The sequence below is a fragment of the Heterodontus francisci genome, chromosome 10, assembly GCF_036365525.1.
Source record: "Heterodontus francisci isolate sHetFra1 chromosome 10, sHetFra1.hap1, whole genome shotgun sequence".
In the NCBI taxonomy this organism is placed as follows: Eukaryota; Metazoa; Chordata; class Chondrichthyes; order Heterodontiformes; family Heterodontidae; genus Heterodontus; species Heterodontus francisci.
The window spans coordinates 46,120,656-46,146,514 of NC_090380.1; positions in this window are offsets into that span (position 1 = coordinate 46,120,656).

Sequence of the window (25,859 nt, forward strand, 5' to 3'; positions counted from 1 at the left end):
TTGTTTTGTTTCAGATTTCCAACTTTTTTTTAGCCAAACTGAGTTGGGTTGCTTTAGTTTTTAAGGCTCTTCTGACAGAATGAATCCCTGTATCAGATACATTAATGCGTGTTTCTTTAAACACAGATCCAGTCCAAGACTTGAGAGCATTTCACAATCGCTATCTCATACAAAGAGTAGAAATCCAATTTATTTCAATGTGCACAAAAAGCAGATAATACATCAAGAAAGATGATAACCCTGTAGAATTCCATATCACTGACGTTACCTCAATTGAAAGTCTGACCATTCGTAAACAATGTTTCTGCTTTTTGAGAAATTAATTTGTACGTACCTATTAATGACATTTGTATTCCCACCTTTGTTACCATGACCTAGTGTAGCAAACGTCTGGTGTACTCCAAGATTCCAACCTTGGTCCCTCTTCTTACTCATCGAAATGCTGCCTTTTGGCAATGTTGTGGACAAGCATGTGGTCATTTTCTATCTGTGTGTTGCAATACCCAGATCTCCCACTTTATAACACAAGAGGGCTGAAATTAGTCTTGCGTTGTAGTGCAAAACAGGCAATAGAGAATGGTCAACCTGTTTGCACCCTGTCCTATTTTCATTTCCACAAATCAATAAACTGGAAAGTCAACCAATGACTTATCAGAGGTATTATCTTTCACATGAGACACAAACTGAGTCTCCATCTCCTCGTGTCCTGACAACTAAAACAGATTAACTGTTTGAGGGGCCTTGCTGTGAACAAATTGACTGACATGTTTGCCTACCTAATTCATTGGCTGTGAATTACTTTGGAGCATCCTGAGATATGAAAAGTGCTACCTAAAAGCATTTGCTTTCTTTCTCTCTCTCTGTCACACACACACACACACACACACACACACACACACACACACACACACACACACACACACACACACACACACACACACACACACACACACACACACAGTTTGGATGCATGCTATAAGCTTAATGTATGATCACTCTTTTCTATCATGTTCATTCTAACTGTGGTCCCAAAGAACTGTGTCCAAGCTAAAGTTGACATCTAGGAAACTCTCCAGGGACTGATGCCAATCAACAGTCGACGAGATGCCAATCAGTATCTTTGGGATCTCTTTAACTTGGCAACTTTAGTCAGTTAAGACTGGGGTTAAAATCCATGACCTTTCTCTCCATGATAATATAACAAATTGTATTCCTTTCCAATTAGCGAGCAGGTTCACTAATTGGACTAAAACTATAACAAGATTTTTATTTTGTAGCTGCTGGGATTGCACATTGAATCAATGATTTGAATCACTTACTAAATGCAGTTAATTTATACTGCCCCAGGTTTAATGAGATGTAGCAAATATCAAGCGCTTCACTGATGATTAGAATCAATCCCCTGGTGTACATACGATTTCTCAACACAGGTAATGAAAATGCCTAGTTATAGTGCATTGAAATAAACCTATGAACTGACTGCAGTCTCTAGTATCACGTTAGATAATCATCAAGAATTGGAGCTCACAAAACCTAATTCACTGTATTTTATACTCCACAATCATTCATACATTTTTTAATATCATGTGGCATGCAATAATGTCCAAAAAGCTTAAAGTATTAATAATTTCTACTCAAAACTGTGATCTGCATGGAATCATTGACATCAGCAGCTTTTGCACACAAAACAAAAACTTGACTTAATGTAAGTGACCTTTCAGCTGATATGCAATTAAAAATAGTGTGAATTTGTCCCATAGATATTGTCACTGTTCTAATTATCGTGCATGGTTTAACCCATGTTTCTCATATATTGACACTTCATCTACACTAGCTACTTTACTCCCAGGGTTCATTTGCTACTTTTTCTAATTTTTATTAATCATTTGCCTCAAGAAGTCTCTGCATTCAGATGATGATTGTCTATTTGCTGATAGTATTTGAATAAAATAAGTTTATCTGTAAAATTCAACCAAGAGCATTGTCATTGTATTTACTTATCTAAATAAAGCATTGACCCTACTTCAGTCAGAATAATGGATTACCTCCTCATTTCACTTTTTCAGGTCCTTTTGTAACTCAGGTCCACTCAGCCACTACCGCACCTAATGCAGAAGGCCTACACCCATTCTTGCCACCTATATCATAATGGAGTGCTAGATACAGCTCAATTAAAAGGAAATGTTTGATTTTCACTTAGTATAATTATACATAACCAGTTTTATCAATTAGCTCTATTTAAGTAAGCAAGCCAACTTTAATGAAATAAATACTTTTGTTTTATACAGCGTGAATTAAATTACTGACAGATTGTATTATTTTGCTACTGTAGCTACAAATACCAGGAAGCACTAATGCTAGTTTGAGAGAGAAAGAGGCTCAGATTCTGGAATAAAAGAGGCCAAGCTTCAGAATATTACCATTTTGAAACAACCAAATGTTCATAATCTTGAAATTTACATTTTCTGATCATTATGTTCTCATCCAATGTATTACTTCGGGCCTGAGATGCCAAACACACGGTCTGCTTTCTAGGATCTACTCACAATGTTCCATGGTTGTGATCTCCAAGATATGGTCTGCAAGGGTCCTATAACCTGGCCTGCGGTTCCTTTTTCCTTTGTGCATTTGTGTCAGATTTTAAGCCTCAGTTGTTTAAAATTCCTGGACTTGGAGGATTATAAATGGCTGCTCCCTTACAAATGGATTTAGACCAAAGAAGGAATAGCCTTTTAGCTCATTTGGGGCCATTTTCCATGTGTGGGCTACACAGAGATTTTTGACTCAGGTTAATCAACCACAGAGGTTGATGCAGAATCCGAGTTCAAGTTGCTAGATAGCAACAGGTAGTGTAAACTGTGCCACCTTTCTCTTCTCTAACTGAGGCACTGAGATAAATTGTAGCCCCTGCTTGCCATCCTGAATAAGATCAGTTAATTCAGCACAAATTGGGAATTGAACCTGGGATCTTCCTGGTCTATGTGGCACCGCTACTCACTAACCTAAGCAAATGAACCATTGGAGGAATGACACTATTACCACAGAAGGGCTATTACATTTGATGCTTGGTACAGTTAAAAAAAAACCATCAACAATGTATACTGTTAGTAGTAATCGTTAATAACATCTTTAATTATAATCTTTCACCATTGGATGCACAGAATTAAAATGTTTCTGGAAACATGCCCAAAAAAAGTGAAATAAAATCAAAATATATTTCTTACGTTAGAGAGTCTTAGATACCCAATTTGTGATAGCCTTGGGATTTGAGTGAGGTTTTGTTGAGTTTGGTATAGGATATGAGGAAAAAACAGAGACAAAGCCTGCAGCAGCTGAACAGAAAGGCTTCTTTATTATTCTGTCTGTTTCTCTTTGCGAGCATGTGCATTCTACGGCAGCCTCTAGAATACACTATGCACAATGCATTTACAATTTCAAAACACGACACCCTCCCCTTCTTAGTAAATGAGAGACATAGCAGGTTTCAATGGTTTGTTTCTAAAAATGTAAACGATAAACTTAAATAGAAATAGTTCACTTCCTAACATAGTGACTTAAGTATGGTGGGCATTTTCTCTCATGAGTAGGATATCGTCTCACATTAGATGTAGTCTCATTTGATTCATGTTCTTCATCTGAGGTGTCGATATCAGATTCAGATTCAATGTTTGCGAGTGGTGTCTTCAGTGCTTTGAAGAATGACACATTTCTTGTGATGATTTATGAACCGCACTTAGCAGTGATCATTGATCTTTTTGTGATAGTCACAACAAATGTTTGAATGCCATAAGGGGCTGTTTGCTTTCCAATATGACCATCACATTTCACAAGTACTTTATCTCCTAATTTTAGCAGTGTAGCTTTAAGTTTCATGTTTCGCTCTGCATTTACTTTCATTCGATCCTTTTGTTCTCGATTGTATTCGCATACATGTTGATCATTAACTCCACAGAGTAGCTCATGTCGACGTGTGTGCATAGGATGTGCAAAGATGAGTGCAGCTGGGGGTTTTCTAGTAGTCGAGTGAGGAGTCGCTCTGTATTTATGAAGAAAGTGATATAGCTCTTGCTTCCATGACTTGTTCTCAGCTGTTGCTGTACATATCAGTTTTTCAAGGTTTGCATAAATCTCTTGACTTCACCATTAACTCTTGGCCAATGGGGTGTGATTTTTCTATGAGTGAACCTTAGGTAGTTTGCGAATTTACTGACCTTGCCACTATTGAATGGGGATCCATTGTCACTTCTTACCATTTGAGGGATTCCAAACACTGAAGATCTGGTCAAGCTTTGGGATGACTGCTTTTGTTGATGTTGACATAACTAATTCCACAATTGGGAATCTGCTGTAGTCGTCAGTGACAAGCAGGTGTTCACCTGTGGGTAAATCTGTGAAATCAACGCTGACGTCAATCCATGGTCCTGGAGGTAGTTCAGTCATAGAGTCATAGAGTTGTACAGCATAGAAACAGGCCCTTCGGCCCACCGCGTCCATGCTGACCATAATGCCTATCTATACTAATCCCACTTGCCTGCATTAATTCCATATCCCTCAATACCTTGCTCATTCAAGTACCTGTCCAAGTGCCTCTTAAATGCCGCTACTGTTCCTGCCTCCACCACGTCCTCAGGCAGCTCATTCCAGATACCCACTATTTTTGTGTGAAAAATTTACCCCTTTGATCCCCTTTAAACCTCCTCCCTCTCACCTTAAATCTATGCCCTCTAGTTTTAGTCACCCCTACCATGGGAAACAGACTCTGGCTATCTACCCTATCTATGCCTCTCATAATTTTATATACCTCTATCATGTCCCCTCTCAGCCTCCTTCGCTCCAGGGAAAACAGACCCAGCCTGTCCAATCTCTCTTTATAACTCAAGCCCTCCAAACCAGGCAACATCCTTGTGAATCTTTTCTGCACCCTCTCTAGCTGAATCACATCTTTCCGATAGTGCAGCGACCTGAACTGCACACAGTGCTCCAAATGCGGCCTAACCAACGTTATGTACAACTGTAACATGACGTCCCAACTCTTGTACTCAATGCCTTGGCCAATGAAGGCAAGCATGGTATACGCCTTCTTCACCACCCTGTCTACCTGTGTTGCCACTTTCAGGGAACTATGCACTTGCACCCCAAGGTCTCTCTGCTCAACAACACTCCCCAGGGCCCTGCCATTCACTGTACATGTCCTGCCTGGTTTAACTTCCCAAAATGCATCACTTCGCACATGTCTGCATTAAATTCTTGCCAATCCCTTGTCCACTTTCCCAGTTGATCTATATCCTGTTGTAACCTCAGACAACCTTCTTCACTGTCCACTGTACCACCAATTTTGGTGTCATCTGCAAACTTACTAATCATGCCCCTTACATTCACATCCAAGTCATTAATATATATGACAAACAACAGAGGGCCCAGCACCGATCCTTGTGGCACACCACTGGTCACCGGTCTCCAATCTGAAAAACAACCCTCCACTATCACCCACTGCCTCCTATCACCAAGCCAATTCTGCATCCAATTGGCTAGCTCACCCTGGATCCCATGTGTTCAAACCTTCTGGGCCAGCCGACCATGCGGGACCTTGTCAAAGGCCTTGCTAAAGTCTATGTAGACAACGTCCATTGCCCTGCCCTCGTCAATCCTCTTGGTCACCTCCTCAAAAAACTCAATCAAATTCGTGAGACATGATTTCCCACGCACAAAGCCATGCTGACTATCCCTAATCAGACCTTGTCTTTCCAAATGCGTATAAATCCTGTCTCTCAGAATCCCTTCCAATAACTTTCCCACCACTGATGTAAGGCTCACCGGTCTGTAGTTCCCTGGCTTATCCCTGCTGCCCTTCTTAAGTAAAGGCACAACATTAGCTATCCTCCAGTCTTCTGGTACCTCACCTGTGGGTAATGATGATATAAAAATCTCTGCCAGGGCCCCAGCAATCTCCTCCCGTGCTTCCCATAGCATCCTAGGATACACCTGATCAGGCCCTGGGGATTTATCCACCTTAATGCACTTCAAAACCTCCAACACCTCCTCCTTTGTAATGTTGATATGCTCCCTCCCTTGAACTCACTAGCTTCCATGACCTTCTCCACGGTAAATACAGACGCAAAGTATTCATTTAATACCTCGCCCATTTCCCGTGGCTCCACACATAGATTACCACACTGATCCTTAAGGGAACCTACTCTCTCCCTAGCTACCCTTTTACTCTTAATATACTTCTAGAATCTTTTTGGATTCTCCTTTGTCTTATCTGCCAGGAAAATTTCACGGCCCCTTTTCGCCCTCCTAATTTCCTTCTTAAGTGTACTCCTACATCCCCTATACTCCTGGAGGGACTCGCTTGATCCCAGCTGCCGATACCTGACATATGCCTCCTTCTTTGTCCTGACCATACCCTCAATATCCCTCGTCAACTAAGGTTCCCCAAACTTGCCAGCCCTGCCCTTCCATCTACCAGGAACATGCCAGCCCTGAACTCTTCCTATCTCACTTTTAAAAGCCTCCCACTTGCCAGATGTTCCTTTACCTATAAACAGCCTCTCCCATTCAACTTTTGAGAGTTCCTGTCTGATGCCATCAAAATTAGCTTTCCCCCAATTTAGGACTTCAACCTGAAGACCAGTCCTATCCTTTTCCATTACTATCTTGAAGCTAATAAAGTAATGGTCACTGGTCCCAAAGTGCTCCCGCACTGACACATCAACCACCTGCCCATCCTCATTTCCTAAGAGGAGGTCGAGTGTAGCCCCTTCTCTAGTAGGGCCATCCACATACTGCTTCAGAAAACCATCCTGGACACACTTAACAAATTCAACCCATCTGATCCCTTAGCACTAAGGCAGTCCCAGTCAATATTAGGGAAGTTAAAATCACTTACTATGACAACCCTATAATTCCTGCACCTATCTGTGATTTCCCTACAAATATGCTCCTCCAATTCCCTCTGACTATCCGGGGGCCTATAGTATAATCCCATCAAAGTGATCATCCCTTTCTGATTTCTAAGTTCTATCCATATGGCCTCGCTGGACGTTTCCCCCGGGATATCCTCTCTAAGTACTGCCGTGATGTCTTCCCTAATCAAATGTGCAACTCCCCCTCCTCTCTTACCTCCACCTCTGTCACGCCGGAAGCATCAGTACCCCAGATCATTGAGCTGCCATTCCTGCCCATCCCTCAACCATGTTTCCGTAATAGCTATAATATCACAATGCCATGTACCGATCCATGCTCTGAGTTCATCTGCCTTACCTGTGAGGCTTTTTGCATTAAAGTAAATGCAGCATCGCTGAGAACATAGAGAATAACGGCATGTTCTTGGTTTATGCATTTTTTCAACTCTCAGCTCACCCTTATCCTGGTACATGGTATGATGCGCATGGCTGATGGTGTAGCCATGGATTTCTTGCTTTCCAACTTACCCTTCTTCCCTCATGAATGGGCTGGAGCCATTTCTGGGGTGAAAGGATAGTTTGTTTGCCAGCTCACCAGTGGGCAAGGTGGCAGACGAGTTCTGCTGCAGAAGTCTCAGATGAGGACCTCAATGGGGCAGCGTACAGGACCTGAGATGCTGCGTGCATTGACTGGCCTGCCAGACAGCCTCCTGTCACTGTCACTGAGCATGGAGGAGTCTGGCTCCAAGTTGGCAAAGGGTATAATGCAGAGCTTTCCCTCTCCACAGCCTCTGCTCCATGGTCCTGTCGTGTTGCAGACTCAGAAACACTGCAACTATAGCGTCCATACCTGTTGCAGCCTTTGTGTCCACAGGTCACCTGTTCCTCCGCCTCCACGTGGCGATGTGGCAACACTCCCTGCCAAATCCAGCAACTCAACACAACACCTCCAAAAACTCTCCACTCCACAAACTTTGCAATTGCAGAAGTTTGACTAAATCACCTTATCTAAAAATAAGATGGGTTTTTTCTTTTAAATAGCACTAGTGTGGGTTCCCTCTTGCAGCTGAATGCATGTTCTTTGATAAGTGACAAGCGAATGCGTTGAGTGGACCCGCATGATCCAAGTTTGGAACTCGTGCATCAAATCAACCAGAATGGGTGTTTGACATCACAATCTGGCCAGTTTGGGAAGTTTCTGCCGTATTTTTTTTTATTCATTCATGGGATGTGGGCGTCACTGGCTATGCCAGCATTTATTGCCCATCCCTAAGTGCCCTTGAGAAGGTGGTGGTGAGCTGCCTCCTTGAACCACTGCAGTCCATGTGAGGTAGGTACACCCACAGTGCTGTGAGGAAGGGAGTTCCAGGATTTTGACCCAGCGACAGTGAAGGAACGGCGATATAGTTCCAAGTCAGGATTGTGTGTGACTTGGATGGGAACTTGCAGGTGGTAATGTATGCACGGCTTGCCTGTGTGAGCGCCCTTCCCAGCATGGTGGGGGTGGAGGGGGGGTGCTTTCTGGGGAGTGCTGGAAGTGGCTCTAGCAGTGCTACGGAATCAAATTTCTAGGGCAATAGGCTTAATTGGCACTTGCTTCCCATGCACATGCTTCAGTGTAAGCACATCTCTTGGAAAGAGATATGCCGCCAGCATATTCTCAGTGACAGACATCTTGCTTCACATCTGAAACCTTTAAAAACTAGCTTCATCACAGGAGCCGTTAACAACCCACAATTTAAAGTTAACTAAATTTTCACAGAACAATTTTGCAGGGAGGATGGAAGGAAAGAACTTGCATTTACATACTGCGTTTCACATTTTCAAACCATCTCCCAAAGTGCTTCCCAGCCAATGGATTGTTTTGAAGCATGGAGCTTTGTAAGGAAATACAACAGTCAATTTGCACACAGTAAGAGATAATTGAATCTATTTTTGGTGGTGCTGGTTGGAGGATAAATGTTGGCCAGGACACCAGGTGAACTCCGCTGCTCTTTTTCAAGTAGTGCCACAGGACCTTTTATGCCCACCAAGAGAAAAGGCAGGATCTTAGTTTAACAACCTATCTGAAATGCAGCATCTCCGATAATATGCCATTCCCTTAGTACTGCACTGAAGCGTCACTTTAGGTTACATGCTCAAGTCCTGGAGTGGGGTTTGAACCCACAAACTTCTGACTTAGAGATAAGAATGCTGCCACCCAACCAAGGCTAAAAACTGGTCTGATTTACAAAGGCAACATGATCGTTGTACATTGTATTCAGTGTACTTGACATTCGCAAGTTATTACCCTGTGTATTTTTGAATCTGTATTCACATCCAGAACGTGAATGCTATTTGTATATTGCATGTTGTATCGGTATTCAGTACTGGAAGAGTTACACCAAACAGGCGGCACAGTGGTGCAGTGGTTAGCACTGCAGCCTCACAGCTCCAGGGACCTGGGTTCGATTCCGGGTACTGCCTGTGTGGAGTTTGCAAGTTCTCCCTGTGTCTGCGTGGGTTTTCTCCGGGTGCTCCGGTTTCCTCCCACAAGCCAAAAGACTTGCAGGTTGGTAGGTAAATTGGCCATTATAAATTGTCACTAGTATAGGTAGGTGGTAGGGAAATATAGGGACAGATGGGGATGTTTGGTAGGAATATGGGATTAGTGTAGGATTAGTATAAATGGGTGGTTGCTGGTCGGCACAGACTCGGTGGGCCGAAGGGCCTGTTTCCGTGCTGTATCTCTAATCTAATCTAAATCTAAAGAAGCAATGGTGAAGTGAGCTGGTTGTGCTCAGTCACAAAAAACAGTTGTTGAAATGGGGACTTGTAAGTTGAGTAAATATTCCCTCTCACCAAAATTACATTGGTCCACAGCTTGAAAATGAAATTCCAAGAAGTAAATTTGAAAGAACATAAATCAGTCATGAGATTGCAAATCAACCGCTTTAGAACTACGACTCGAAAACAATGAAATATATAAGTCGCCCCACATCATGAATGTTAATGAAAATCCTCTGTATCAGACGAATTCTGCTATTAATAAATGCAACAGCAGACCTCTACAAATAAATTGTCATATCTCCTGAACACTTAATAAGTCTGACAGTTTTATCATAGCTAACAAACATCAAGCAACATTTAAGCTGGTACATGATGTTCTCTTAATTACAGAAAGAAGCAAAATACTAATTTTTAAACATTGCGCATAATTAAACATGCATTATGTCAACGGTTCAAACTTTTTGGTGGGTATATGCTGAGATCCAAAGACACAAAAAGCATCTGCTTATTACTAACTCATAAGACAGGAATATTGCACAGGGTGTTGCCTAACGTTTCCAAATATGTCCAGGAGGCTTTCGGGTGGAAAATGAATCTCCCGGGTATTGCTACTAATGACCCGGGAGAAAAGGAAGTACTTTGCTGATGTCGCTTATACCTGCGCACTGACATACCCACTTCCCTGCTGAACCCAAAAGGCCTAACAGCAGAAGTGGATGATAACGCAAGATGTCCTATTTTATCCGACTCTGCTTCATGCCTATGCAATTACAGCCAAAACACTGTGAGGAGTGATGGCGGACAATTCCAATTGGCTAAATGGTCCTGATCACCCATTATCATCCTGTGATTTTCTGAAATGGATCTTTTAAATACAAACTTTTTAAAAACGTATGAGCCACTCAAATAGATGGGTTTGTACTCAACAGGTCAGGCAGCATCTGTGGAGAGAAAGACAAGAGTTAACGTTTCAGGTCTGTGTGACCTTTCACCAGAACTGGCAAAGGTCAGGCTTTGTACCATGAAACCTTTAGTCATTTAACCTCTCCTGCCCTCCACCCTATCACAGACCTTCCCTTTTGTTCTTCTTACCCCTCCCTCCTTTCACTTGCTCAAAACCTATTACATTTCTAACTTTTGCCAGCTCTGCCAAAAGGTCACACAGACCCGAAACATTTCTCTCCACAGATGTTGCCCGATCCGCCGAGTATTTCCAGCATTTCTGTTCTTGTTTTAGATTTCTAACATCTGCAGTATCTTGCATTTCTAGCTGGGTTTATAGTCATTTTCACCAAATAGAGAAGAGGTTGACTGATGACAGGAAAAAGATAAGATACAGGCAGGGCAGGCTAAATGGTAGTGTCCCTTAACTGGACAACAAACAAGATACCTTTAGATACTGCTCCTTTCAACACCTGCCTACCACAGCTGGAACGCACAGACCCTGCTTATTACAAACACACAGAAAAGCACCTGAGCTCTCAGTGGTCATGTTGTTTTCTTAATTGTGTGTAATTAAAAATAATAAGTTAGGCTTATTTATCAATATTAAAATGTTTGTTGCACAACACATGGATTTTGCTCATCACATGGATTTTGCTCATCTGTTTTAGCGCGGTCAAAAAGGAACGGTTTCCCTGTGAATTAAAAAATCTGTTTGATTTTCTCAAAATGAAATATTTTAAAAATTAAAATAAGGCTAACATTTATATAGCGACTTTAACAACCCTTGGATGTCCCAAAGCACTTTACAATCAATGAAGTACTTTTTGAAGTGTAGTTACTGTTGTAATGTAGAAAATGCGGCAGCCAACTTGCACAAAGCAAACTCCCACAAACAGCAATGTGATAATGACCAGATAATCTGTTTTTTTTTGTGATGTTGATTGAGGGGTAAATATTGGCCAGGACATCAGGGATAACTCCCCTGCTCTTCTTCAAAATAGTACCAGGGAACCTTTTCCATCCACCTCAGAGGGCAGACAGGGCCTTGGTTTAACGTCTCATCCAGAAGACAGCACCTCCGATAGTGCAGCACTCCCTCAATACTGCACTGGAGTGGTAGCCTGGATTTTTGTGCTCAAGTCCATAAACCCCAGAGTTTGACTCAACCTTCCATGTTTGTAGCCAATAAGAGGCAGTGCTGTTTCTAAACCCTTCACCACAGCCTCGCTGCGCTGGGACTGGTTGGAGGACCAGCTCCATTCATATCATCTCAACTATTTTCACTCTCCTTATTTGAAGTTAATCAACTCTGCTCTGTAAAATCTATCAAGTTAGAAATACACCCAAAAAAGGCCTGGTCAGTTTTATCCAGAATCGCTGGCCTCAATTTCAGTTCATTATTATAAATCATATTTTCAGTTATACTTAACATACAACAGAATTAATCACTATTCCAATGCTAAAAGGAATCATTTCCTTAAAATCACTAAATTAGCAAATGAAGTCCTGACCCAGAAATATATCACCGTTCCCTCATCAGTGCATGGTCAAAATCCTGGAACTCCCTCCTTATCAGCACTGTGGGTGTACCGATACAACATGGACTGCAACGATTCGAAAAGGCAGCTCACTACCACCTTCTTGATGGCAACTGGGATGGGCAATAAATGCTGGCTTGGCAGCAATGCCCACATCCGCTGAATGAATAAAAAAGAGTTATCAGAATGTTGGATTTTTTGCCACAAAAGGGATCAGAATTAAACTTGATTACATCATTAAAAAGTCACTTGGTAATTACTTAAAGGACTCTCAAATGTTCTAGGAAGAAACCAGGAAAATTCTGCTCTAAAGTCATCCACCAAGGGACCTATTTTCAGCACAGGTGCGAAGGATTAAATGGCCTCCTTGTCTGCTCGAGTTTCTTATACAGGCGCACAGGCATCTTGAGAGGATCATGAAGATTTGACATTGTAGTTGTTTGACATGGCAAACACTGATTGATTTTGTGCATACCATGTGGTCAGTTTCTGGGAACCATACCTTGTTGTGTGGTTTTGATTATTCCTTTGGTGTCTTTCATGTGCTATATTGACAGCACATTCCCTCAATGGGAGTGGAATGACAATACAGTTGTTGCATAATACGAGATCAAACGTGGTTCTAACATTGAGCTAATTTCGAACATTGTGAAGACCTTGTAGTGTGTGAGCAATTTTGTTTGTAGACGCTTTCTCGATCACCTCTTTCCAGTTTTGTGATTCCATAGCCTCCATACATTGTTGCAAAGCCTCATCTTGTTTGGTTGCTGCTTTGATGCCATTTAGTTTTAGCGACTTTGGCACCACATTTAGGCTTATGTAGTTAAAATGTTGTTCAGCAACCTTTTCCTCACCACTAGTAGAACTGACTGTCAGCAACGGTTGTCGTGAAAGGTAGTCCACTGGGTTGGGCTTGCCCAGCTGATACTCAATATGGAACTCGTTCTCGTAGTTTGAGCATCCAATGTTCTATTAGGGTGGGTGGTTGCTATGTGGATTGTTGAACAAACTCACTAGTGGTCTATGATTGGTTATTACTGTAAACTCGCTTTCACATAAGCAGAGATGAAAGTGTCAGAGATCCCATGTAATTGAGAATGCTTCTCTCTCTGTTTGCGAATAGCATTGCTCTGCAGGCATTAATGATTTGCTTGCCATCGCAATGATTGATGGGTTACCTGTCTTGTCTTCTGTATGAGAACTGCACCTAAGCCAACTGGACTTGCATCCATGACTAGCTGGGTGGTTTTCTCAGGGTGAAAATAGGCATTTGTGCAACTTTCTGACAAACATTCTTTAATCTGGTGTACTGCCTGTTTGTGTGATTTAGTCCATTGCAACTTGGTGGTCTCTTTTGTCAGATCGTGTAGGGGGCAGATAGCATAGCGAGATCAGGAATGAAATGACTGCAGTATGTGATGAGTCCGAGCAGACTCCGGACTTCTTGCATGTTTGTAGGATCTGCGGCGTTTGCACTGGCTTCAATTTTCAGTGGATCTGGTGATACTCCTTCACTACTGTACACATGACCAAAGAATTCAATTTTGCTTTCATTGAACAAGCACTTGTCTTTGTTCAAGGTGATGTTACACTCTGTGAGACGTTGTAGGCATGCATGTAGGCGTGTCTCAAGTTTCCTTTCAATGTGTTAGTAGATGAGAATGTTTTCACTGATATTCAGTGTGCCTTCAAGTCCTTGAAGCACAGATTGAATCAAATGCTGAAATACCTCAGCTGCTGAGTTGTCTCCAAAGTTGAGCCTCTTGTATCGAAAGAGTCCGATGTGAGTAGCAAATACAGTAAGATATCTTGATTCTTCTGCAAGCTTGATTTGATGGTAGCCTGTATTGAGATCAAGTTTAGCAAAGTGTTTAGCACCATTCACTTTTTCTATGAAACCATCGATTGTTGGTGTCAAGTGTCTTTCTCATTGTATGGCATGGTTTGGTGATCGTATATCAACGCAGATTCTAATCTGGTTCTCGCTGTTGAGTTTCTTGATGACTTGTATGGGTGAGTCCCAAGGGTAGGCACATCCTCAACTTTCTCAATAATGAAAAGGTCAGGTAGGCATTGAAGTACCTTCTCTGTCTGTTTCCTGACATGAAATGGTATTTGTCGCTGCTGATGTACAACTGGGGCACATTAGGGTTGACATGCAGCTTGCATGTAACACTTTTCAGCTTATCGATATAAGTGAAGTGATCAGCATACAGTTTGTGAATGTTTTTGTTGTGGGAAGGAATCATGTATGTGACTGCAATCACGTGCAGACCTGTTGTGTGGAAACTGATAACTGTGTCACATTCTGCAGATATGACATAGAATAGAGCTTTCCTTTTAATGTCTCTGAATGATACTGGCCTTTCAAAAGTTACAAGGATTTTCAGCTGTTTGTCACTGTTGTAAGGGAAAATTTTCATATTCCCTGGTTTGCAGAGAATGGGGCAATCCTGAAGTTGGTGAATGTTTTGACTCCCGTGACATTGACAGATGCTCCTGTGTCAAAAAGAACATCTATATCAGAGCAGCCAATGATCACTGTCACACGGGGCTGTTTGCTGTGTCTGAGAAAGAGTTCAAAAGTATGTGCAGGGTCATCTGCCGCTACATTGGATATACCCATTCGCCTTTTTTCTGTTGTATGCATATGTGGCACCCTTCTGTTGGTATTGGTCTTAGTAGTTGATTTTGCTGATGAGAGCCAAACACTAGCAAAGTGGTTGTGTTTTCCACAGGCTTTACACCGTTTAGCAATAGCAGGACATTCTGTCTGATATGGGTAACTACTGCCACAGTGGAAACATTCTTTGGATAAGTTGAAGCTCTGTTTGTGAGATGGCTGTTGTTGCTCTGCAGGTGGTTTCCTGGCACATGAGCAATGATAAGTGCTCACAGGAGTTGGTAGTTGCCGTTAGCCTCAACTTCAGTAGCTGTGGACTCTGAAAGCGACAGCAATCCTGCTAACTGCAACAGCTCTGACAGCTGTCTGTCTTTTTGAATACTTTTTGTCATAGTTGACTGGAGAGATAGCCTTCAATTATTTGTGTCTTGATTTCCTGTTTGACAGGTTGTTACGACCAAGGTGGGAGGAGTGCACTGTTTATTCAAATTCCACTTCTCCACAGGTCACAACATATATTTAATTTTTTTTTCCACTTACCAAAACCATCAATTATGGACTCATAAAACACACCAACCAGGTTTCTTCAATAAACAACAAAATTATCAGTTTATTATAAAACAAGTCTTAACCAGTAATGAAGCAAAGCATAAACACGCAGATCGAAATATAAAAGTTCCCTTTTTACCTTAGTCCCTCATATATATATACACACACACACACACCGGTTAACCGAAAAAATAAAGAGATTTACTCTTTAGAACTCTTGTACAAAAAAAAAGAATCTGTTGGCCAAAATACATACCAACACTTGAAAAAAACCGATACGAAAAGATATCAGACATCTTTTTTGGTTTGTCACTAGGATCTTCCCAGAACAGTTCTTAACAGGCGATGTTGAAGATCAGATTGGGCAGGTTTTCCGGGGGAAATGTAGTAACAGGGATTTCAGGCAGTTTCTTATACTTGCTTCTCAGTTTCTCAAGAGATGGAAAACTGGCAGGCTTTTTCAAAGAGCTGGAACAGACTGAGGTGGGGTTTTCTGCCTTAACAAGTTTTCTCCAATTGTCTTTTCAAACTATTGTCTATATCCCAACTCACTGTTCAAAGTGAAACCAAAATCAATGTCACAAGATTCAAGCCTCCTCACCCTTATAAATCTTAATCTGTTACTTCTTTGTAAACATCTTCCCCCAAGTCAAAAACAACTCCTGCTGGGTAATCATTTGAAGATAGGTCCCTTCCGGTCACTGTTTACAATCCAGACCTCTCAGTGACCTTGTTAAAAAAAAAATCCATGGACTCCTTTTCAGTGTTATAACACAAATCCTCAAAATTTAACAAAAAAAGGAAAAACTCGTAACAATGTTCAGCATCACCGAAGTCACATTTCATTGCTAGTTGCCTCAAACATGTGCAATTTTGGTCAATTGTGAAATTTGCTTCTTGCTTTGCACGTTGGAAGATAATGGTTTTATGTATGATGTTTTTCTTGAGCATGAAGTAGGTCATTTGTGCATTTTTTGCTGAGTCGTAGTCATTTTGCTCAGGCATAAGTATCTCAATGATATCTTCTAATTCGTCACCTCCAATGTGTAGAAGTAAGGCCTTTTGCCTTGTGTTATCTTTGATTGCGAAACCTACCATCGTGCCTTCGAAACGCCTTTGAAACATCGCTGTCACTTTTGCCAACATAAGGATATGGATGATGGCTTTGAATACACCTCAAAAGGTCATAGATTGGGCAAAGGCAAAGCCATCAACTCAGTGATAAGGGATCGGGATCGCATTCCTTTTAGAGACAACCTTTCTGCAAGGATTCAAGATTTTTTTTTGATTGGATGGTTATTTTGGAGAGATCACTGTGTATATAGTCACTCTGTATACACGGTATAAGCTTCCTGTGTGTCACTCTAACAGTCTCCAATTTCAAATGATGTCTGTGAAAGTAGACAAAAACCTTCCAAAATTTTCATACCTGAAAGCAATGTTTCTGGTTTATTTTCATCCTTTTTCTGTTTACTACATCACCATTGTGATGTCATCAGGACTTGATTGAGGTTTAGTCGAGTTTGGTATAGGATATGAGGCAAAAACAGAGATACAAAAATTGCAGCAGCTGAACATAAAGGCTTCTCTTTTATTCTGTCTGTTTTAGTTTCACTTTCCCTTTGCGAGCATGTGTGTTGTACAGCAGCCTCTAGAGTACACAATGCATGATGCAATTACAATTTCAAAACACTACAACAGTTAAATCTATAATGTGTCCTATTTTGTAAAACATGTGAGTCGTGTTCTTGTTGATACTTAGCTCAGAATTATTAATGAAATCTCTTTTATTTGCCTCAATCAATAAGAGGATTTTGATGACACTTAGTTACTGCTACAGAGGATACAACTCTTTTATCACATGTCATTACCGCCCCACCCCCGCTCTCATGCTCACCTCGCTGTCCTGGGATTGCTGCAGTGTTCCTCTGAACATCAACGCAAGCTCGAGGAACAGCATCTCATTTACCGATTAGGCACACTACAGCCTGCCAGACTGAGCATTGAGTTCTATAATTTCAGAGCATGACAGACCCCCCCTTTTAATGTTTAGTAATTTTTTCTTTTTTATTTGGTTACTTTATTTTAGTTTTTTTTTTAGTTTGTTTAGTTTGTTTCTACTGTGCCTACCCACTGTTTCTGTTTTTTTTTCATGTTTGTGCTTGGAGTGCTTTGTGCTTTACAGTCTATTCACACCCTCTCTGTACTAATGCTTGTCTTTCAGCACACCATTAACATACCGTTTGCCTTTGTTCCATGACCTTCTGGTCAGTTATTCTCTGTGACCCTTTGTCCTATCAACACCTTCTCTTTTGTTATCTCTTGCCCCACACCCTGCTTTACTTGCTTAAAACCGTTTACATTTCTAATATCTGCCAGTTCTGATGAAGGGTCACTGACCTGAAATGTTAACTCTGCTTCTCTCTCCACAGATGCTGCCAGACCTGCTGAGTATTTCCAGCATTTCCTGTTTTTATTTCAGATTTCTAGCATGTGCAGTATTTGGCTTTTATCATTATACCCATGTAGCTCATTTAAAAAACACTGATTTTTCAGATTTACAGAGCAGCCCAAAAATAAGGTGACTAGGTCTAATGGGAGTAAGCATGCCATGTCATATCACAGTCAGCCAGGACAAAGCACAGTGAAATATCAATGTTTCACAGCACATGTTCTATGGGAAATACATTTTGAATGTAGAACTCTACAGATGAAAAGGAGCCTCTGATTGGGAAAAGTTAAATAGGATAGCCCATAATGCACAGGGTCCATTCCACATATTCCAAATTAGTTACAACATTCTGGCTTCAAGAAAAAAATGTTCCTTGAAATAAGCACAACACCCACTCTGTTTGGAAATCTATACTAGATGTTGAGGAACTGTCCTGCTGCTTCTGCACATTAAGGGCTGGATTTAACGCGGCTGTCAAGGGAAGGTATGGTGACGCATTGTGACGTCAGTACGGGGGGGGGGGGGATTTTGTCATAATATTTATATAGTTGTTCTAGTTAAGTTACAGCTCCCTTTAACCAGAATGCATTGTGAGGAATTAGTTTGCAAATGTTAATATGTGGAACTGTGGAGGGGAGATTGTGGCATAGTGGTAATATTACTGGATTAGTAATTCAGATGCCCTGGTTAATGCCCTGGGGACATGGGTTCAAATCCCACCATGGTAGCTGGTGGAATTTAAATTCAGTAAATCAATACAAAATTGTGGAATTGAAAGCTAGTCTCTGTAATGGTGTCATGAAACTATCATCAATTGTCATAAAAACTAATCTGGTTTACTAATATCCTTTAGGGAAAGATATCTGCCATCCTTACCTGATCTGGCCTACAAGATCTACAGCAACGTGGTTGGCTTTTAACTACCCTCTGAAATGGCCTAGCAAGCCCTCTGGGGCAATTAGGGATGGGCAAGAAATTCTGGCCTGCCAGCAATGCCCATGTCCCATGAAAGAATTAAAAAAATTAGAGAGTGAAGAGTATGTTGATGGTAGACAAGGAGAAAAATAAAAGTGGATGTGAGTTACCTTGCCTGTCCTAGTAAGGTTGTTGAACTTTTTTCAGAACTGTCCTGCAGGTGAGACAGTTAACACTCACTGCTATTGACACCTCTTTCCAGGTGGGATGAGTGAAATGTCTTGCATGTGCAGCTAACAATCTGTGTCCATTGAAATCAATTTTCTCAAAGAACGTTAGCAGGTAATAAAAGAGATGATGTCCTACAAGCTGAATGTAGGGAGTTAGGACATAAATTTAAAAGTAGGACCTCAAAGGTAGTAATCTCAGGATTACTACCAGTGCCATGTGCTAGCGAGAGCAGAAATAGCAGGATATATCAGATGAATATATCAATTGGATGGGTTGCATGTCGGCAGGACCGGGACCAATTTCCTCAGGGGGGTGTTTGCTAGAGCTGTCGGGGAGGGTTTAAACTAGAATGGCAGGAGGATGGGAATCTGATCAGGGAGCCAGAGGAGGGGGAAACAAGGATAGAAATGAAAGACAGAAAGGCAAGAAGCAAAAGTGGAAGGCAGAGAAAACAATGGTGAGAAACAAATGGGGTCATAGTGCAAAATAAAGCTAAGATGACTAACAATGTTAAAAAGACAAGTCTAAAGGCATTGTGTCTTAATGTGTGGAGCATTCACAATAAGTTAGATGAATTCACAGCACAAATAAATATAAACGATCATGATATAGTTGCGATTACAGAGACATGGCTGCAGGGTGACCAAGGATGGGAACTGAACAACCAGGGGTATTCAATATTTAGAAAGGACAGGCAAAAAGGGAAAGGAGATGGGGTAGTATTGTTAGTAAAAGAGGAAATCAATGCAATAATGAGGAAGGATACTGGCTCAGAAAATCATGTTGTGGAATCTGTATGGGTGGAGCTAAGGGGCAGAAAACTTTGGTGAGGATTGTCTATAGGCCCCCAGACAGTAGTGGAGATGTAAGGGATGGATTAAACAGGAAATTAGAGATGCATGCAATAGGGCACAACTGTAATCATGGGTGACCTTAATCTACATTTGGATTGGTCAAACCAAATTAGCAATAATACTGTGGAGGAGGATTTCCTGGAGTGTGTAAGTGATGGTTTTTTAGACCAATACTTTGAGGAACCAACTAGAGAACAGGCTATCCTAGACTGGGTATTGTGCAATGAGAAAGGATTAATTAACAATTTTGTTGTGTGGGGTCCCTTGGGGAGGAGCGACCATAACATGATATAATTCTTCATTAAGATGGAGAGTGAAGTAGTTGAACCTGAAACTAGGGTCCTGAATCTAAATAAAGGAAACTACGAAGGTATGAGACGCGAGTTGGCTATGGTAGATTGGGGAACTTTACTAAAAGGGTTGATGGTGGATAAGCAATGGATAATATTTAAAGAATGTGTGCATGAATGACAACAATTATTCATTCCTGTCTGGCATAAAAATAAAACCGAAAAGGTGGCTCAACCATGGCTTAGAAAAGAAATTAAGGATAGTATTAGATCCAAAGAGGAGGCATATAAAATTGCCAGAAAAAGCAGCAAGTCTGAGGATTGGGAGCAGTTTCGAATTCAGCAAAGGAGGATAAAGAGGTTGATTAAGCGGGGGAAAATAGAATAGGAGAGTAAACTTGCGGGGTACATAAAAACTGACTGTAAAATCGTCTATAAATATGTGAAGAGAAAAAGATTAGTGAAGACAAATGTAGGTCCCTTACAGTCAGAAACGGGGGAAATTATAATGGGGAACAAAGAAGTGGCAGAACAATTAAACATACTTTGGTTCTGTCTTCACAAAGGAAGACACAAATAACCTACCAGAAATGTTAGGGAACCAAGGGTCTAATGAGAGGGAGGAACTGAAGGAAATCAATATTAGTAAAAAAAATAGTGCTAAAGAAATTAATGGGTTTAAAGGCTGACAAATCCCCAGGGCCTGATAATCTACATCCCAGAGTACTAAAGGAAGTGGCCCTGGAAATAGTGGATGCATTGGTGGTCATCTTCCAAAATTCTATAGACACTGAAGCAGTTCCTACAGATTGGAGGGTGGCAAATGCAACACCAATATTTAAAAAAGGAGGGAGAGACAAAACAGGTAATTACAGACCAGTTAGCCTTACATCAGTAGTGGGGAAATGCTAGTCTATTATAAAGGATATGATAGCAGAACACCTAGAAAGCATAAACGGGATTGGACAAAGTCAGCATGGGTTTACGAAAGGGAAATCATGCTTAACAAATCTACTGGAGTTTTTTGAGGATGTAACTAGTGGAATAGATAAGGGAGAACCAGTGGATGCGGTGTATTTGGATTTTCAGAAGTTTGATAAGGTCCCACATAAGAGGTTAGTGTGCAAAATTAAAGCACATGGGATTGGGGGTAATATACTGGCAAGGATTGAGAATTGGTTGACAGACATGAAACAGAGAGTAGGAATAAACAAATCTTTTTCTGGGTGGCAGACTGTGACTAGTGGGGTACTGCAGGGATCAGTGCATGGGTCCCAGCTATTCACAATATATATTAATGACTTGGGTATGGAACTAAATGCAACATTTCCAAGTTTGCAGATGACACAAAGCTGGGGGGGAATGTGAGCTGTGTGGAGGATGCAAAGAGGCTCCAATGTGATTTAGACAAGTTGGATGAGTGGGCAAATGCATGGCAGATACAGTATAATGGGATAAATGTGAGGGTATCCACTTTGGTTGTAAAAACAGAAAGGCAGATTATTATCTGAATGGTGATAGATTGGAAATGGGGGAGGTGCCATGAGACTTAGGTGTCCTTGTACACCAGTCGCTGAAAGCAAGCATTCAGGTGCAACAAGCAATTAGTAAGGCAAATGGTATTTTGGCCTTCATTGCAAGAGGATTTGAGTACAGGAGCGAGGATTTCTTACTGCAGTTATACAGGGCCTTGGTGAGACCACATCTGGAGTATTGTGTGAAGTTTTGGTCTCCTTATCTGAGGAAGGATGTTCTTGCCAATGGAGGGAGTGCAAAGAAGATTTACTAGGCTGATTCCTGGGATGGCAAGATTGACGTATAAAGAGAGATTGGGTTGACTAGGCCTATATTCACTAGAGTTTAGAAGAATGAGAGGGCATCTCATAAAAACCTATAAAATTCTAACAGGACTAGACAGACTAGATGCAGAGAGGATGTTCCCGACGGCTGAGGAGTCCAGAACCAGGGGTCACAGTCTCAGGATACAGGAAATGCCATTTACAACCGAGATGAGGAGAAGTTCTTCACTCAGAGGGTGGTGAACCTGTGGAATTCTCTACCACAGAAGGCAGTGGTGGCCAAGTCATTAAATATATTCAAGAAGGAGATAGAAATATTTCTTAATGCCAAAGGAATCAAGGGATTATGGGAGAAAGCGGGAACAGGGTACTGAATTAGCCATGATCTTTTTTGAATGGCGGAGCAGGCCCAAAGGGCCAAATGGCCTACTCCTGTTTCTATTGGCTATGTTTCTATTCTGTGGAATTGTGGTATCTTGTTTTGTGCCTGTGTGTGACACCCTGCTGCCTCGTTTGGCTCCGTGTTGCTGTTCCTGCAGTAGTGACGTTCTTGCAAAGGATCAGGATCAGATTGATGAGAGATGCAGTGAAGGCAGCTGAGAGCGAAGGGAGTGAACTGAGCTCTGTTCCCTCCTTATCTGTTGCTACTGCAGGTGATCTCAGTGGTGTTCAGCCAGAAAGTTTTAAAGGTAGCAGTCTAATTTCCATGCATGTCAGCTCATTTGACAAGGTTTTTAAGCCAATCACTACTCCAATGATGAGACAAATGAGCTGACTCAGGAAACTCCCATGTAAATACTTCTCCAGCCCACCTACAGGAGCACATCATTTTCCATTGGCAAAAAGGCAATGGAAAATCACTGCATGCAAATTCTTAATCTGAATTCCATTTACTGCCTTTTGCCAGTCATTTCTAATTCTACAAAACAAAAACAGTTTGCATTTATATAGTTCCATTAGCATAGGAAAACATCCCTAGCTGTTTCATTGAAGCATAATAGATAAAAACTGACACTGAGCCAATGAAGTAGATATTAGGAGAGTTGACTAAGGCGCTGGTCAAAGTAGTAGGTTTTAACAAGCGTCTTATTGGGGGAGAAAGAGCAAAGAGGCAGAGTGATTTAGGGAGGATATTCCAGAGCTTGGGACCTGGCCATGGCTGCCAATGGTGGAGCCAGGTGAATGAGGGATACCAGAGTTGGAGCAACACATTTCTTGGGGGGCTGGAGTTGGCTATAGAGATAAGGAGGGGCATGGTCATGGAGAGATCTGAAAACAAGGACAAGAATTTTAAGGTGGACCAATGAATCTTTATGAATGAAAGACATGACCTCCTTTGACTTATTGGAGATGAGTGTGGATGGGGCAGGGGAGATGGATTTAAGGGGATGATCGGTAGTGAAGAAAAGTAACCAGGAGATTTCTTTGCATTACAGTACAATCTTGGAGTACTGAGCAGTTTTGGGAGCAGAAAGGAGGGCCCAGTAGTGCTTGATCTGCTGATGAATAGCTAAATCAGTTGAGTATCATATACTTTCAAGTCTGTGGCTATTGGACTTAAGGGAGTGAAGATGGGGGCGATAACAAGGGGAAGCCGAGGGTGCGAGGGAGTAAGTCAGAGGTTATGGAGTGAGTGAGCAGATGACAGATGCAGAATTATGATGAACAGAGGCCCAGAGCCAACAGAAATTGAAAGTGTCAATTTAAGTGAGTTGGGAAGAGTTTTTTTGGGGCGAACACAAAAGGAACAGGGGTTGGAAGGGAAAACGGCATATGAGTGATGAGAAATACAAGGAAGTGTTCAGAGATAATCTTGTCTGTGATTGAGACAATGGGAATAGAGTGGCCACATGAGATGGCAACATCAAGGGTTGACTGTAAATATGGATAACAAAGTTTATGTGGAAGGAGAGGCTAAGGTAGGCCAGAAAGGCAGTGAGGGAAGATTCCGATTTGTCTTTGTTATAAAAACATGTTTCATCAAAGATGACTTTCTTTATTGAGTGGATTGAAACCATGGGATAAGTTTTAAAAAGACTGACAAACAGTATTTTTAAGTGGCCTAAACAGCAGTTTGTAAAATGGCTGAACACCTACACGACTTCACCTTGCAAATCACAAAGCTACATTACAAAGGAGCCAGGCTGTCCAGAAGTGTCTAGAACAATTAGCTGAAATGAATGTGAGTGGCCCATTACCTGAACTACTCACAGACATTCGGACATAGTCTGTTTATTCAGGTGGGTGCGGGTCAATCAGTTAAACTTTAGACAATGGACCCGGAATGAGAGTTTCCCAGCTTGCTGTGACCATATTTGGTAACTGGCTAGATTGGGAATAGAGGTCATGTGGTAGCAAGCTAACCCTTTGTGTTAGAAAGAGACTGCTTCTCCAGAATCAGAACGCACCAGACCATCAGGGGAAAGCAGCAAGAAGAGAACACATAGTGTCTCTCTCCAGCTGTTCTACAAGCATGTGCCCTGCCTGTATATGTCCAGCCAACACTGCAGGCAGTGTCTTCAACATCAACAAACAGCTGTTGATTTCAGAGGAAAAGACAGAGATCGTCCGTCAAGACTTTAAATTGTCTCTGCGCAGAAACCAGGGAAAATCACCAAACACAACCTGACACCATCCAACGCACCAACCTGCAGGATCCATATATGATTGACTTTCTTTTGGACACTCTCAAACATTTTAACCTATTCTCCCTCCTTGTAACCTACTTCTGTGTGTGTGTGTGAATCTTTTGGGTGCATGTGTGAGTGTGAATTAGAACTTTTATAGTATTTTTATTTATTGGGTAATAAGAACAATAAACATAATTTCTTTTTCTTTTAAATCTTACAAGAAAACCTGTCTGCGTGTGTCTTTTACAGTCACAGCACTTAAACAGTTAGACACTCACTAAATTGACAAGCAAATTCTTTTAAAAACCTGCTGCAATCAACCAAGAGGTGGAAAGAGAGGGGAAACATTCTACCACATCTCACCTGGACTGTTCTCGGATCCAAAGTGGATGACGTCACACTTCCCCATATTGCCCCCTCACTTAGTCTTTGTCCTTACACAACTTCCTGTACCCATGCTTTGGGTACTTGGTAATTTTAAGAGTTTTTTTTGTCTTTGTGTTGAGGTCAAAGCTAATTCACAAAACTATCCCAAAGTGGAACCAGTTGGCATGAGAGGCAAACCATTTGCAAGAACACAGACAGGTTCTTTGTTCTGTAGCTGACCGAGGATGTAGCAGCTTTTCTCTGCATTCTAATTTAATTATATTCAGCCAAATTATTAATAAATAAGCAAGGCCAGGACATGGTAAGAGCTGTTACTTGTTAAATGATTCTATGCACCATTGTGGCTTTGAACTTGATTGATTGACTGCTCCCTATTGAGAGGCTTTTTGGAATGTGATTATATACTAGAATTTTTCTTGGCATATTTCATTCAGTATTGAATATCTTGAGTTCAATTTAGTCTGTATCAATTTCTGAAACTGATGTTTGGACTCCATGCAGTGGCCAACAATATTATTTCACTCCTATACAATCAACACTTTGGGACAATCTAAGCAACACAGATGATCAGACAGTGTAAGAAATACTTTAGAGTAGATTTTGCTCCTCTCTGAGCCTGGGAAACTGCTGTACCCCATGTGCAATCGAGAGGAAAAGGAGTAGAGTCAGGTATCTGAACCCCCTGTAATGCCATATGTTTTCCTGGGGCTTTCTCTGTCAACTGGGCCTGACTAGTGCTGGGCCTATTGCTGTTGTTATGAGACATGAGGGGATGTTCAAATGCAAATACTCATTGGACACCAGCAATCTGTGGGAACCTTAGTGTTGGCTGAAGAGCAGCAAATGAGTAGCAATTTTTGTACAAAGACCACTTGAAAGTGATTTAAATGCAGTAAGCCCTCCAATAGCAGCCAGAAGCCCCCGATGGGCAAGGGGTCAGCTGGTGTTTTTTTGGGTCTGCTGTTGTGCTTT